The sequence below is a fragment of the Phascolarctos cinereus genome, unplaced genomic scaffold (genome assembly GCF_003287225.1).
Source record: "Phascolarctos cinereus isolate Bilbo 61053 unplaced genomic scaffold, phaCin_HiC Scaffold_726;HRSCAF=1367, whole genome shotgun sequence".
Classification (NCBI taxonomy): Eukaryota; Metazoa; Chordata; class Mammalia; order Diprotodontia; family Phascolarctidae; genus Phascolarctos; species Phascolarctos cinereus.
The window spans coordinates 116,522,217-116,538,906 of NW_027556098.1; the positions used below are offsets into that span (position 1 = coordinate 116,522,217).

The 16,690-nt window shown below is 38.2% G+C and overlaps 1 protein-coding gene across 1 annotated transcript in view; it reads right to left on the bottom strand.

Annotated features, from left to right (window-relative positions):
- MYLK (myosin light chain kinase) overlaps positions 1-15,542 on the bottom strand; it is a 381,040-nt gene extending 365,498 nt beyond the window's left edge. The window contains exon 1 of the mRNA XM_078146743.1: positions 15,428-15,542. The gene's annotated coding sequence lies outside the window, so the exon portion shown is untranslated. The remainder of the gene's footprint in view (positions 1-15,427) is intronic.
- Positions 15,543-16,690: the final 1,148 nt, after the last annotated feature.

The window sequence follows — 16,690 nt, forward strand, 5'->3', positions numbered from 1 at the left end:
CCTCTTCTTATTAGTGTTTTTTTTTTAAACTGGCTAATTGTTTTCAAATAAACTCTCTTTCAAGAATCAAGGAAAGCGAAGCAAAGTGAATTACATTATATAAAAGTTAGTTGGAATTGTAAGAGTTTAGAGGTCATCCAGCCCAGCTTCTCACCCGATTTGGGAATCCTGTCCCACAACTGTAAAGCTAATAGCCACCTTGATAACTGGGGAGAGGACTCAGAGGATACAGAAGCAACTTGGGACAAGGGAAACGAAGCTTGATCCAACAGATCAGAGTCTAGAAAAGTACCAATTGTAGGTTAGACACAATAAGACAAGCAGAAACTGGGGTATCAATCAGGTAAAGGAAGGCAAACCTTAACAGCAGTCACAGCAGCACCAGGGAGAGCTCCCAGTGAGTTTGTGGTTTGAGAAGGGCCTGCAGGAAATTGTTTTTCTTTTTCTTTTTTTAGCCCAGGTAACTGAGGTTGGATAGGTGCCTTTGGAACTTAAAAGGCAAAAGAGCCTTTCTTTTGGTGAGGCCTGGATCCTATAAGGAAAAGGCACTGTGGAAAGAATATTGGATTTGGAGTCAGAAAACCTGGAGAGAGTCTCTGTGCTACTACCTGACCTTCAAAAGTTTTAAAATCTATTCCCTTATCTATAAAACAGAGTTGAATTAGATGACAACTAAAGTCCTCTCAAGCAATAAATCTATGATCTTATGAGTTTCTGAGGAGGCAGAAATATCACCTACTAGGCTCTTAAGGTAGGTTCACAACTTCTTGGTGAGGAATGGTGTGTGTATGTTTAAAAAAAATGTCAATCTTAAGGAAGTCAGTCAAGATAGGGAAGGTTAATGAGGGATTGCAACTGTAGACAGGTAAGACCCAGAGTCTGAGAAGGTAATGAATTGCCAAGAAGAGCTGTGAGGGTAGCCTCTGGCTGCTGCTCATCAGAATCATCTTCCACAGTAATCCAATCCCTTCTAAAAGTAAAGTTCCAGGCTACAGAACTCTTTGTTCCTTGGTAAGTTCCCTTGACATCTCAGATAAATCATGATTCAGCCTTTCCTTGAACACATTCAGTGACAAGGGAGTTCAGCACCATCTAACTTAACCTATTGCACTTTTGAACAGCTCTAGTAGTTACAAAGTTCTTTCCTAGGTTAAGCCAAAACCAGTATCTCCATCATTTCCACCCTTGGATACTATGGTTCACCCTGCCCCACCGCTTCCTACTCCCCTCCACACACAAAGCCCTATCCTCTCTCTAACTTACCTACTTCTATGGAGGGCACTACCAGCTTCCCAGTCACCCAGTCTCACAAACTAGGTGTCATCTCTAAATCCTCACTCTCTCACCACTGCCTCCCATATACTATCAGTTGTTACTATGAGAAAAAAAGAATAATTCTAATTCCTCATTCATATATTTCATACATTTCAATTGATCTCTGACTGAATACTTCATCTCTCAGCTCCGGGCATTTTCTCTGGCTGTCTCCCATGCTTTGAACACCTTCCTTCCTCAACTCTGCCTAATGACTTCCCTGGATTCCATTAAGTCTTAACTAAAATCCCATCTTTCACAAGAAGGCTTTCCCAACTCTTCTTAATTCTGGTGCCTTCACTTGGCTATTTCCTATGTATACCACATATATAGGTTTTTAGTGTGTTATTTGTTTGTATATTATCTCCCCTATTAGATTGTGATCTCCTTGAGGACAGGGACTATTTCTTGTCTCTTTTTGTATCTCGCTAATTAGCACAATCCCTGGAACATATGAGGTGTTTAATAAATGTTTATTGATTGATTAATTTCAAAAATGAAGATCTTCCTTCCTATTGTGCAAATCAAAACCCAGCCACTTCCTCTCATCTCTGGGTAATTCTGGTCTACATTCTTTCATAATCTCTCCTAAGAGGATACACTAGGCATCTTATTGTAGGTCTTTTTTATATTTCCTAGGCAACCGTGCAGTACTTGGCCTGACCAATGAACCCTTGCTCTAATAACACTGGACTAATTTCTTTTCCAATTTTAAAAATACTTATTAAATTGAGTTGAATCAAATTGAATCATAAGTGTCCTCACATTTCCTTGATAATATCACATAGATCATCACTGGAAATATGCTGCAGATTTTCTTGTGTCCACTATGCACCTCTCCATTGCCCTCTAATTACCTGACATTTTGATCCTTTAGATTGTGCTGTTCCATGACTGAAGCTATAAAGCAGTACCAGGAGAACGTGGGTTTTATGCCAAGGACAGCTTTAGGTCAATGAAAACACTGTAGAGGGGCAGTTAGGTGGCACCGTGGGTAAAGCACCTACCCTGGATTCAGGAGGACCTGAGTTCAAATCCAGCCTCATATACATAACACTTACTAGTTGTGTGACCCTGGGCAAGTCACTTAACCCCATTGCCTAGCCCAAAAACAAAAACACTGTAAAGCAGGTGTCAAACTTGTAGAACTCCCAGTACAGCCAAACAAGATTAAGATGGAATTGGAAAATGTTTAACATAATAAATAAAAATAAAATGCACCATAGATTATGTTAACATATGGTTTTCTAAATCAATATGCAGCCACAGGGATCTGTTTCTAATTGGGTTTGACACCAATGCTGTACAATTTCCTAAATGCAATCTAGGCTATTCTCTTTCTTTTATTCAGTTCTGGGCCCAAACATTGTCTATCTGCCATTCATGTCTCAGATACATGTACTGCTGAATTCTGTACTCTTCCATCTAACTGTGTGCCACAATCTAGACAAAAAGTATTTTTCATCCATCTGTTGTTGTTGTTCAGTCGTGTCAGTTGTGCCTGATTCTACATAACCCAATTTGGGCTTTTCTTGGCAAAGATACTGGAGTAGTTTGCCATTTCCTTCTCCAGATTATTTTATAGCTAAGGAAACTAAGGCAAACAGGGTTAAGTGACTTCCCCAGGGTCACACAGCTAGTAAGTGTATGAGACCAGATCTAAACTCACAAAGATGAGTCTTCCTGACTCCCAGCAAGGCACTCTATTCACTGTACCACCCAGCTACCCTTTTCATCCATTTAAGTTTTCCTATACAGATTGTTAGATTAAGATGCCCAGTCTCCAATAGCACAGACTATCCTCAATAAATTCCTGACCACAAAAATTCTGTTGAGGGCAAACTGTATATTTCCATGGTTTCCATCAAAATATTTTCTTGCATGTGGCCCTTGGTTCAGTTGTCACTGCAAAAAGGCCCTACTAACTCTATTCTATAGCGATTGAAAGTGCTATTGATAGGCTAGCCTCACATCCATTATTGAAAAGGGAAAAAGATAAAGTAAAAGCTGCTATTGTCAAAGCATTTAGGGATTCTGAAACTGAGTCACTAAAGGATTCTTCATAGAAAATTACTATAAGGAGACAGGAAAGTAGAGTCCTAATAACATATGGAAATACTAGGAAACTTAAGTAACAAAGAAAACTTAAAACATTGTTAAAGATATCAAACACAAGAGAAAAAGTGGATAAAGCATAACATGAACAGAAAACAGAGAGCACTCTACAAGCTGCATTAAAACTTTCTAAGGAGTCTTCTCTAATTCCCATTGAAATCCAGTATATACACCTATAGCTTCAAATGATAAAAATCTTGGCATCACAAACAGGATAATGAAAACAAAAAATCTTAATAGCACTACTAATGATGGTTGTAGATTTCTGGCTAAAATGGCTGCTTGAATGGGAAGGAAGAATGCCCAAATCTCAGAAACTTTGCTATTCCAGCAAAGAAATTCAATGAAAAACTATATTAGGTGATTTCTTTCACCCTAGCATAGTGCAATAGGTCAGACAAGAAACGCAACAGTGATTGGCAAGGCCCCTCCCCAGTAAAGCCAGTGCCACTGCAGGGTAACTTCCCAGAATTATCACAAATGGGACAGAGACACTTGTAGGCTGCAATGGTTTTTGACTAAAGGTAGTAAGAGCAGAAGGTAACCTCAAGAAAGTCCTAGAAGGATCAGAAAGTTCCAGGGGGAGAACTTTACTGGGGAGCATCAGTGGCAATGGGCAGAAAGGTGTCAAAATAATCAGATCTAAGCACCCCATCCCCTAACATTTTGTCCAAAAACGCCACTGAGTGCATCTGCACAAAGTGCTGAGCAGACCCAGCACTTTAAACCTTGAAGATCTAGAGAAATCTAACCACAGGAGGTGGGGGAAGGCATTCACAGAACCCAGGTGATTCATTGTGGATCAAACAAGCCCATCTAAATGAGCAACAAGGGGCAGAAAATGGACCTGTTAAATTGTCAAAATTCAGGAATTAAAGCTAGAGAGATGAATAAATCAAAGAAAATATCAACTAGTATAAAAAGTATCACAAGTTTAGAGATTTCCCAAGAGTAAATAACTCCATAAAAATTTCAAGTAGAAACTCAAAAGAAAAAGTGGATTTTCCATGAAAACTTTATGAATACTTAGAAGAAATGAATCAAGATAGAAAATGAAATAAACTACAAAATATCTAACATTAAAAGAATTGAACTAGAAAGCAATTTAAGAAGAGAGAATTTAAGAATCATTTGGCTTCCTGAAAACCATGATTTTAAAAAGTCTTAAAAATTTTATTTAAAGTAATTAAAGTAATTTCAGATCTACTACAATCAGAAGGCAAAGTAAAGACAAACAGAATCTATCATTCCCCTCTGTAAAGGAACTCAAAAAAAAAAAAGTCCTACGAATATCATGGGCAAAATCCAGAACTCCCATGTCCAGGAAAAAATACTGCAACATCCAGAAAGAAATATTCAAATACCAAGGAATGACAGTCAGGATCACATAAGACTTGGCAGATTCTACTTAGATGAGAGGAGATTTTATAAAAGATAAAAGAGATAGAATTACAATCAAGAATAATTTACCTTGCAAAACTAAGTATAATCTAATAGGAGAAAACAACTCTTTAATGGGAAAGAGCACTTTCAAGCATTTCTGATAAAAAGACACAAGCTGAGTAAGAACTCTGAAATATAAATACATGAGTCCAGTGAAACCCAGAATAGTAAATTTATTTGGACAATTGGAAGAAGCTGTGTGATGATTTGTTAATATTGTTAATACTGATGTATTAATATTCTAACAGGAGAGAAGTGTCTCTTCATAAGTTTAATAACTTACAAGGACATGGGGTGAATTAGGTAAGAAAAACAGAGGTGAGGGGTAGATTGGATCTGTTCTGAGGGTTTGGGGGGGAAGCATAGATAATCTAGGAGGAATACATTAGCACAGAAAGGAGAAAGGAAGGAGTGGTGCTTGCTTATTTCTCATAATTGGAGTATGTAGAAAAGATGACAATATAAACATGCAGAAAGGAAGGGATAGAGCAGGCATGAGATAAGTCTCACTCTTATCTGAAATGGACAAAAAGGGCTGAACTCACATTTTAGTGTATAAATATATCAAAATCAACAGGAATACAAATGGGGATACCGGCAGGGTGAGGAGTTAAAAGATAGGGTAATACTGAGGAGGGAATAGTCACAGGCAAAACAATTTTCATGATTCTGCAGTAGAGAATAAAAGGGAAAACAAAATAAAACAAAAGGACTGAATCTAAGAAGGTGCCTTAGATTGCCTCTTAGGCAACTGGGGAATAGTTGAACAAACCATGGTATATGATTATAAGAGATCATTATTGAGTCAAAAGAAATAGCAAAAGTTTCAGGAAAATCCCCAGAATCCTGTGGTACAGTGAATAAAGGGCCAGGCCTAGAGTTAGGAAGACTCATCTTCCCGAGTTCAAATCTGACCTCAAACACTTACTAGCTGTGTGAGCCTGGGCAAGTCACTTAACCCTGTTTGCCTCAGTTTCCTTATCTGTAAAATGAGCTGGAAAAGGAAATGGCGAACCACTCCAGTAACTTTACCAAGAAAACCCCATATGGGGTCGTGAAGAATTAGACACGACTGAAAAGCAACAACAATGCGTTGATATAGAGTGAACAGAAACAGGATAATATTTCATCAAAGAATAGCAAAATCTTAAAAATTAAAACCCAAACAAACAACAGGGGCACAAGTGAAGATGATGGGTGTGGGTGTGGTGGGGATGGGGAGGTGGAATAGTTAAGAGGGAGAAGGAGGGACTAGTCACAAGCAAAACAAACTTCCTAATCCTGAACTAAGGAACGAAAAAGAACAAAACAAAAGAACCGGAATCTAAGAGGCTGCCATAGCCTGCCTCTTGGGCAACTGGGGAATAACTGAACAAATTGTGGTATATGAACATAACAGAATATTACTGAGCCATGAGAAATGACAAAAGAGTTTCAGGAAATCCTGAGAATTCCGAGTACCACATTTCAATGCATAATCTTTGCAGATTTTATGCCATTTTTTTTTTTTTGCAAAAAGTGGGGTGTGACCATTATGTGAAGATTTTTTTTAAAAAAAATTGTGCTGGTATTACTTAAAAATCATTACTAAGCTGTCTTTGTGAAAGATTAGGATGCACATTATACTTATGAATATACATTAAAACTGAAAATGCCCTGAAAATTATAGGCTCGAGGCTCATGATGCAAGAGAGATAAATGTGTATCCATATGCCTCTGGTGAATAGATTCCTGATCTGTTTACCTTTGAAGTGGCATGATGAGCAGAATTATACCATATGACAATTACACAATGAAAGATTATAAACCAATTTTTGGACTGAAAAACAGGGTGTGATGATTATGCAATGGTGACGATCATTAGGTGAAATATGGTAGTATAATGAAGGATGAACAGAAGCAGAATTTATATAAAGAAAGCAATATCTTAAACAGAAAACTTAGAAGACTTATGCACTCTAATAAATGCAATGATGACCAACCATGTCTCCAGCAGACCTGACAGAGAAATAATTTACACAAGGTACAGAGAAACAAATTTTGGACATGGCCACTGCATGGATTTATTTGTCTTGACAATGCCTGCTTGTTACAAGGATTTGCTTTCTTTTTCTCAGGGGAGTTAAGCAATAGTAATGTAAAAAAAGAAGACTATTGTGATAATAGTGATGTAAAAAAAAAGACAATTTTTAAAATTCACAGACCCTAATAGAAGGAAGTTCAGAAGGAAGTATAGATAGTCAAGATAGTTTTAACACTAATGGATAGACTTTATTATATACTTTTTAAAAACAAGCAGTATGAAATAGAGACTCAATTTCACATATGATCCTTTTTTGGGGATTAAAAGAATGATGGCGATGTAGAAGAACTGAGTGAAGGAGAAGGAATATTTTCATGATAGCAGAGAAGTCTACAGTGTCTGAAGATACTGATGGTAAAGATGATTTCTTTATTTTGAAAATAAAATGGACAAGGAGGAAGGTAACACAGCAACTATTCTTAAAACTCTGGGGAGTTCAAGAGCCGAGGGGAAAAAAACTACAAAAGGTAGAATTAGGGTGGCTTTAAAATAATTGTTGTTGTTGCTGCTGCTGTTGTTTTTAATCTGACTCCAGAAAGACAAGAAATGTTAAAGAACAGTTTCCCCAAAGCAGAGATCTAGCTGTTCAACCAACTAAAGCTTATGTCCAGAATATGTGCATTGGTACCCTTCCAACCAAGCCTGAAAATAAGAGGCAGCCACTGTAGTAGCACCTTCATCCTTTTTGGGGAAGTGAGCAGAAAATAAAAATAACTGACATCTAAAATGATGATATTTCAAGGTGAACAGATGACATTTGATGATGCTGCATTTTTGATCAAATTTTATATGCGTTAAGATTTCCTCATCTGGCTTATCTACTTGAGGGTAAAAATGGAATTTTAATTTGTCTTTTTTGTTTTAACACATTCAGGAGGTAATTATTGTTTACTCTGATAGTTTTTTATAATTGAATTTATGTATGTTTTGTGTGAGTCTCATCTAATTAAATTACATTTTCAAATAATATTATTATAATAATGCCTGCAAGAAAATAAAAGATCACGTTCATTTAAAGCCTTCATCTGGTAAAAACAAAACAAAACAAAAACAAACACAACAAAAGGGAAGGTCATGTCAGACTAACTTAATTTCCTTTTCTTAATACAATTACTAAATTGATAAATGAGGGGAAGAGTAGAGATCAAGTTTACCTATTTTTATAAGGCATCTTTTGGAGAAGATGAAGTAATGTGGATTAGATCGGTGGTGTCAAACTCAAATAGAAACAATCCCTGCAGACCACAGACTTAGAAAACTACAAATTAATATTATCTGAGTTATATTTTTATTTATTTTGTTAAACATTTCTCAATCACATTTTTATCTGGTTCTGGCCACACTGGGGGAGTTTTAACGGTCATGTACCCAATAGGCAGTGAGTTTAACACCTCTGATCTTAGAGTACTGTGTTCAGGGAACCACACTTTATTGATATTACTGGTAATAATAGCTAGCATTTATAGAGCACTTAATAAGTGCCAGGCACCATGCTAAGCACTTTACAAACATCCTTACAACAACCCTGGGAAATAGGTGCTATTACTAACCCCATTTCCAGAGGAGGAACAGACAGAGGTTAAGTGACTTACCCAGGGTCACACATCTAGTATCATGAGACCAAATCTGAACTCAAGTCTTTCTGACTCCAGGCCCAACATTCTATCCACTGGCCTAAGGATATTGATACGTAGCAGAGCATCCACAAAAGGGCAACCTGGATTGCCCTAAGAGCTTTGAGTCCACGCCATATAACGGCTGGTTGAAAGAACTAGAGGAAAGAAGGCTCAGGAAGAACATGATCATTGTCTTCAAATTTTTAAAGATTAGAATGTGGAGGAAAGATTAGATTTTCTCTGCTTGACTCAAGAGGGCAGAACTAGGAGGTATCCATGGATGCAACTAATAGGTCAATTCAGGCTCAGAAAAAAAATTTTTTTCTTAAAAATTAAAGCATCCAAAACCAAAATGGGCTGCTTTAAGAGGTGGTTGTTTCCAGGGCAGGTAGGTGGCGCAGTGGATAGAGCACTGGCCCTGGATTCATGAGGGCCTGAGTTCAAATTCGGCCTCAGACACATAACACTTACTAGCTGTGTGATCCTGGACAAGTCACTTAACCCCATTGCCTACCCCTCCACGAGGTGGTTGTTTGTTTCTCCTTGGAGTTTTTCTGCAAAGGCTAGATAACCACTGGTCCATCTGTAATAATGAGATTTCTTTTCATGTATGAGGTGAACTCACACTAGATGACCACTAAAGTCCCTTCCAAGCTTTCAAATTCTGCGATTCTGATCTCCCTACTTTCAGTATCTCTCCTTGCCAGTCCCTCTTCTATGCAATTGCTAAATTAATATTCTGAAAACTCCCCTGCTCAAAAACCTTCAATGGCTCCCTACTGACTCTATGATAAAACAAACTCCCTGGCTTGGCATTTGAAGCCCTTGACGACCTGGCCTCCCTATAACTTTCCATATTTATTTCATATTATTCTTTATCACAAATTCTGTAACCCTGCCAAACTAATCTAATAGCTATTCCCCCGACTCAACATTCCCTCTTCCATCGCTGTACCTTTATACAAGCTAACGCTTCTCTCTACTTCTACCTCTTAGAATCCTTCAACTTGCTTTAAGGTCCAGCTCAGGTGCTATCACCTTCATGGAGTCTTTTCTCATCCAAGAAGCAAGTTTTTTTTTAAATATTCTCTCTTGCCTCAAATTGTCTTATATTTACTTACCTGTGTATATGTTGTATCCTCCTAAGAGAATATAAGCATTTTGAGAGTTGTATGTCCCAAAAGTTTTAGGGGCAGTTTTTGCTTAAGAGTTTTGGGATACGGAAAGACTTGTATGGTGATACGAAGTGAAGTGAGTAGAACCAGGAGAACACTGTACACAGTAAAAGCAATATTGTATAATGTTCAACTTAGCTTTTCTCAGCCACACAATGATTCAGAACAATTCCAAAGCACTCATGATGAAAAATGCCATCTACCTCCAGAGAAAGAACTGATGTTGTCTGAATACAGACTGAAGCATACTAATTTTTACTATTTTTTATTTCAGTATTCTTACACAAAATGACTAATATGGAAATTTTTACATGATTGCACATAACCTATATCAGATTGCTTAGCATCTGGGCCGGGGGAGGGAAAGGAGGAAAGAATAGAATTTGAAACTCAAAACTTAAAAAAAACTGAAATGTTAAAAATTTGTTTTTACATGTAATTGGGAGAAAACAGTTAAAAAGAGTTTTGGGATACCATGTATTTACAAAAAGTAGCATTACATGTTACATAGCAAGCCAATTTTAGAGTCAGGAAGACATCAGTTCTAATCACACACTAGTTGTGTGAACCTGAAAAAGTCAATTATGTTCTCAGTACCCCAAACAACTGTCTAAGACTAAATTATAATGGAGTTTCATTAATGGAAGGGATTTTCACACTGGAAGTTAATTTTCTTGATGAATTCACATTTTTTTGACCAAAAAAAAAGTCAGAGTATATGGTTGAACATCTTTCTTACTTTTTAAAATTATTCCTATTTTATTTTTCCTGCAATAAACCAGAAGGTAAAGACATGCTTTTACCAGAGTTATGTAATTATTTACATATGAATCTCAAACAAATTTTGAGGGACACTTAGGACTACTTGATAGAAATAATAGTTAAGGGATGACAGGTCACACTCCTGGAGGGCACTGCTTCTTTTTCTCCCTGTGAATTTCTCTGGATTTTAGAGATAAAGGTGCTTCTGCTGCCAAGGAGACAGAAAAAAAAAAGCTTTTTAGAGCCACTTTCTTTTCAGTATCAACAGCTTTACCTTGTGCCCTGATGTTATATAAGTCATGGGGTCTGTCTTTAAAATGCATAAACCAGCCCTTATTTGCATAAAGTTTCTTCCTTTGATCCCTCCACAAGCTGTTGCCTCACAATGTCAAAAAGCTTTATGACTATGGCTTGAACCCAGGCCGTACTCAAAACTCGAAAGGCACAAAGCCCTAAGCTTGATCTTCAATCCACAAAAATCAAGTTTTCTCTCTTAGCCACAAGCTCTACAGTTCCTTATGGTAGTAGATTAGACTGCATTTTCCACTTATCAGTCACTCTCCAGACTTTCAGGACTGGATACTATGGCCAAACATTCATGAACTTTTGGATTTCATAGTATGATTATACATTCCACTTTCCAGTTATATCCAAGACATAAAAACCTTCACCCTCCATCTTCCTCCTCTCACTGGAATTGAATGCCACAATCTGGGACTTTGGGCTCTGATGAATGAGAATTCATCTTCTCTTCTATCCTGACCCAGACCCACCATATCATTTCCTAGATATCTCCATGTCACGTTGCCTCACTTGAACTGTGTTGTCTTCCTCTATCAGAATACAAACTTCTTGAGGGCAGAGACTGTCTGCTGCCTTATATTTGTATTCCCAGTGCTAAGCAAAGGATCGGCACATAGTAAACACTTAATAAATGCTTTCTTATTCAATCATTCATTCATCATGGTCCTGAATTCACAACACTTGTTTTATTTAAACATTGGCTTTATCTGACCAAGGTTGGAGGTGTAAAGGCTACTCATAGGTCCAATCCCACCGCTAATCAGCATGGCAACTCTGAGCTGCTCATTTCTGATCTGGGGCCAATTCACTCCTCCTTTGGCAATCTGGTGGCCCCTTTCTCCTTGGGGTGAGTGTAGCATAGATGCTTAATCTGTTCATGCACTACAACTCAGAACTCCCAAGCTCAAGACACTCACTAGTCTCAGCCTCTCCAGCAGCTGTGATTACAAATCTGTACTACCATGTCCACTGAGTCACATAGCTCTTATGCAACCAAATACATCCTGCCTTTTGAAGACATCTCCTTGGGAGACTAAATACTTATCTAAAAGGTCCTTGTATAGCTCAAAACATTGACACTCTTTCATTTAGAACTGTTTCAAAGACAGTTTACCAACCAGAGAAGAAAATTATTCCCAACGTGTTAGGGGTCACAGGCTAGTCTCCCTTAATCTGATACCTTTTACTTCTCTCTGGCTCATATTTGTTCTACCCTTCTGCCAGCCTGAGGATTCTGAGAGTGGCAATCCTGGCTGGGAGCCAACAACTTCAGAGAGAAACTAGGAAGACAGAATTAGATGGAAACTGAGGGACCCTTAGAGTAAATCAAGAAGCAAAGTAATAGAATTTCCCTTCATTTTTATGGTATCAAGACCTGTCTGCCGTTAAGTGCTGTAAATGGATAGTATGAGTGGAACTGACAGACACCAGGCTGACATCACAAACTAATGACTGATAGCACTGTATTTTCAGGGAGAATCCTATTTTAACAAGTCTAAAGAGAATTCTGGATCAACCAATGTTAAACTGGAATCCAACTGTTAGACTGTATATGTGAAATGCAATGAATCCCTCTTGTATAGAAAATCACTAGCACATACTTGGGGCAGCTAGGTAGTGCAACAGACAAAGTGTTAGGCTTATTTCCCCGAGTTCAAATCTGGCCTCAGACACCTACTAGCTGTGTGACTCTAGGCAAGTCACTTGACCCTGTTTGCTTCAGTTTTCTCATCTGTAAAATGAGCTGGAGAAGGAGATGGCAAACCACCCCAGTATCTTTGCCAAGAAAACCCCAAATGATGTCACCGAGTCAGATGGACACAATTGAAACAACTGAACAAGTAAACAGGAACTAGCAGTGGAAAGGGTGTTGTGTATAAAGGAAAGGACTTGAAAAAAAGAGAATGTTTTGTCATTCCCCATTCTGTGTTGCCTAAGAGGGTAAACATTCCTACAGATTCTGCTATAATTGTATCTGAATATAAAAATCAGAAACTGTTAATACAATTTGACAAATATTTCAAAATATTTTGTTGATCATGTTCTGGTATTTAATTCCCTCTCCCTCCTTGATCTTCTTGGTGTAAGGATTTCATGGCTGTTTACCCTTGGATTATCGGCATATCTAAAGCTACAAAGCCCTGACCCTAGGCTTGGAGGGATGGGATGGGGGGTGAGAACTGAAATCTAGTACATTGCTTTGTTAAAATTTCAGCTCTTACAACTTAGGAAAACTGCTTGAATCAGTCCCATATGGTTTCTGAAGGACCACATATTCATTTAGTTCTTTATTTAGACACGGTAATTAACAATGCAAATATTAAACACGCCATAGTCTGTCTCCACCCGGTGGCAGACTTGAGCCCTCTCATATTACAATCCCTAGCAGTTTAAAAACAAACAAGGAGTATCACCAAAAATAAAACATACACGTGTATGAAAGCACATGCAGTGTGATGGGGTACTAGATTCAGAGCCAGGAAGACGTAGGTTCAAATCCTGCCTAAGACAATTGACTGTGTGATACTAGACAAGTCTTTTAACCTCTTGAAGCCTCAGTTTTCTCATCTGTAAAATGAGGAGATGGATTTGAAGTCTTCTAAGGTCCCTTTCAACTATAAATCTATGATCCTATGAAAACCCAAAACACCACTAACATTTTGAAAAATGTCGAATCTTATCATCATCCAGGTATTTGAATGCTGGTATGCTTATATAAATATCTCATCAAGGAGACAACTTTCTTTCATTAACTATATTGACTCAAAATTATGCAGAAATTCTCATTTAAAATAGCTAATTGCATCCACCTCAATTAAAGAGTTAATAAAGTTTGTTTCACAAGTGAAGGAACTTATTTAGACCAAGTCATGGAAACTGAACTGACCATTTTCATTATATTTCTTTTTTTAAACCTTTTTTTTAGAAGCAATCGGGACTCAGTGACTTGTCCAGGGTCACACAACTAGTAAGTGTCTGAGGACACATTTGAAATCAGGTCCTCCTGACTCCAAGGCCAGTGCTGCCACTATACCAGCTTCCTGCCCTGACTATATCTCTTTAAAAAAAAAAAAGCAAAAAACAAGTGATAACATTTCCAAAAGTAAAATTCTATCCCAAGTTCAGATCATGTGTGAATGCTAGATTATTATAGAAAAAGAAATGAATTAAAATTGCACATCAAGAAAGACATATTTTGGGAAATGTGTTTTGGCAAGATATGTCTGCGACCTTGTTTTGAAGGGGAGACCTTCTAATATAGTTCTTTTTCAATACCGTATCAGAGCTTGAAAGTAACCTTAGCTTCTGGAAGACTACATAGTCCCTATAAAATTGGAAAGGCTTCATGATCAGTCTGCTCATTCTGGAAAGCAATTTGGAATCCTTCCCAAAAAGTCACTAAACCCTGCAGAACCATTGACCCAGCAATATGATTCCTAGGCCTAAAACCCTAAAGAGTGCAAAGAAAGAGGGAAAGGGCCCACATATACAAAATATTTATAGCAGCTCTTTTCATGGTGGCAAGAAAACTGGAGACTAAAGAGGCCTGTCAGAGGCTCAAGACTAGGACAGCACATCTTTAAGAAATGAAGAACAAGATAATTTCAAAGAAACCTGAGAAGACTTGTCAGTATTAACGCACAATGAAGTGGGAACAAGCAGAACAATTTATATAATAATAACAACACTATAAAGACAAATAACTTCAGAAGACTTAAAAACTCTGATCAATACAATGACCAACCATGATTCCAGAGGACCAATAATATTTGATGGATTCAGAATGCAGAATGAAACATATTTTTTGGACATGGCCAATATGAGAATTTATTTTGGTTTTTTTTTTTTAAAAGAATTTTCAGGGGCAGCGAGGTGGCACAGTGGCTAGAGCACCGGCCCTGGATTCAGGAGGACCTGAGTTCAAATCCGGCCTCAGAAACATAACACTAGCTGTGTGACCCCTGGGCAAGTCATTTAACCCCATTGCCTATCCAAAAAGAAAAGAAAAGGAAAAAGAAAAAAATTTCAGCGGGGAGGGGAGGTAAAAGGGAGAAAAAAACATGTTTTGTTATTTAAAGACAAATAAAATTTAATTGTATAAAAAGCCAGATTAGGTCATTACCAAAAGGCCACCAGGTAATGAATTTTCTTGGCCCAGAGCAACTCATTAAACCATCTACCCAAGCATAGAAGGGTCTAGATTTAGGTCAGTGGTAGAAGGACACTGATAAAATCATGGCTCACTGGAAACACGGAAGAGGTGCTAGAGGACAGTGGGGTACAGGGATTGTCAGAGACAGCCCTCAGCCTAGGGGAGGAGTAGAGGGTACCTAGCAGATACTCAATCAGTGTTGATGTCTGAAAGATCATCCTGACTTTTCCCACCACCTAATCAGTCAGCCCTGGAGCAGAAAACAAATAGAGAACAAAAGCCGGAGCTCGTTGCTTGACCCACCCACCTTTCCAGGGATTTGAGGCTGGCTGGTATCTCATCATGGAAGCACTGGGTGGTTTATAAGAGGGGGAGCCTGTCACAGCCCTCCTCTCAGCAGACTCTCCTGAGGCAGAATGAAGGCAGAGGAGAACCCAAGCACAACAAAGCTGTGCCTACTCACCGTCACTGTTGCAGTTTGTTGTGGCAACAACCCTGGGAGGGCCACAGAGGCTCAAGGGCCACTCTCCTGTCAGGTAGCTTCCTGGTGGGAGTGAGATGCCCGGAGCTGCTGGGGTGACCGCTGCTGTGCCAAGGACACAAAGAATGGGTCCGGTTCTGGGCAAGAAAAGAGAAAAAGCATCTCAAACATAAAATTTAAAAAAGGAGATAATAACTCTGCTTGTGTGTGTGTGTGTGTGTGTGTGTCTGGCACATTTCATTAGGGTGTGTTCCCAGGGAATTTTCTTTTATTTATTTTTTCTTTTTTGGTGAGGCAATTGTGGTTAAGTGACTTGCCCAGGGTCATACAGCTAGTGAGTATCATGTGTCTGAGGCCAGATTTGAACTCAGGTTCTCCCGACTCCAGTGCTCTATCTAGTGCCACCTAGCTGCCCTTATTTTATTTTTAAGATGAACATCTGTTGAATACTTAATCATAAAGTACATTATTTTTATCCATTTAATTAAAAAAATAACTAAACTTTAAAAAATTAATAATTAAACTTGGCTTTATAATGTAAACCTTAAAAAAAAAGACAAGCTACAATTTTTTTTAAGATATTAGGGAATTCTTGAGTATACCAGGTGTGCCCTGTACGCATGCGCATGATGATGCTTCAAATGCAGGCACGCACAAAGGGGCTTTGGGAAGTATAATTTGATACCTCAACACCGACAATTAACATGATTCGCCTCCTATATGGCAGAATCTTGTAGTGAGTAGAGTGAAAGCCTTTGAGTCAGTTAGATGTGGCTTCAAGTCCTTCCTCTGACTTATACTGTGTGAACTGGACAGGTCACCTAACCTTTCAACATCCCCAGGCAACTTTCTAAGGCTACAAATAGATAGAAAATAAGGGCTAAGGTGGAAAAGGTCATGTGATATAGGGCAACAAGCATCGGACTTGGAAGAATTGAGCTATCCACATCCAGAGAAAGAACTGCGGAGCTAGAATGCAGATCGAAGCATGCTGTCTGCTCCCTTTTTTTTTCTTCTGCTCGGTTTTGTTTCTTCTTTCTCGGGGTTCCTCCCATTGGAGGAATTCTTCTTCACAACATGACTAATGTGAAAATAGGTTTAATAGGAATGTCTACGTAAAGCCTATATCAGATTGCATGTTGTCTTGGGGAGGAAGGGGGAAAAGGAAGGAGAGGGAGAAAACTTTAAACTCAAAATCTTATGGAAGTGAATGTTGAAAACTAAAAATTAATTAATATTAATTAA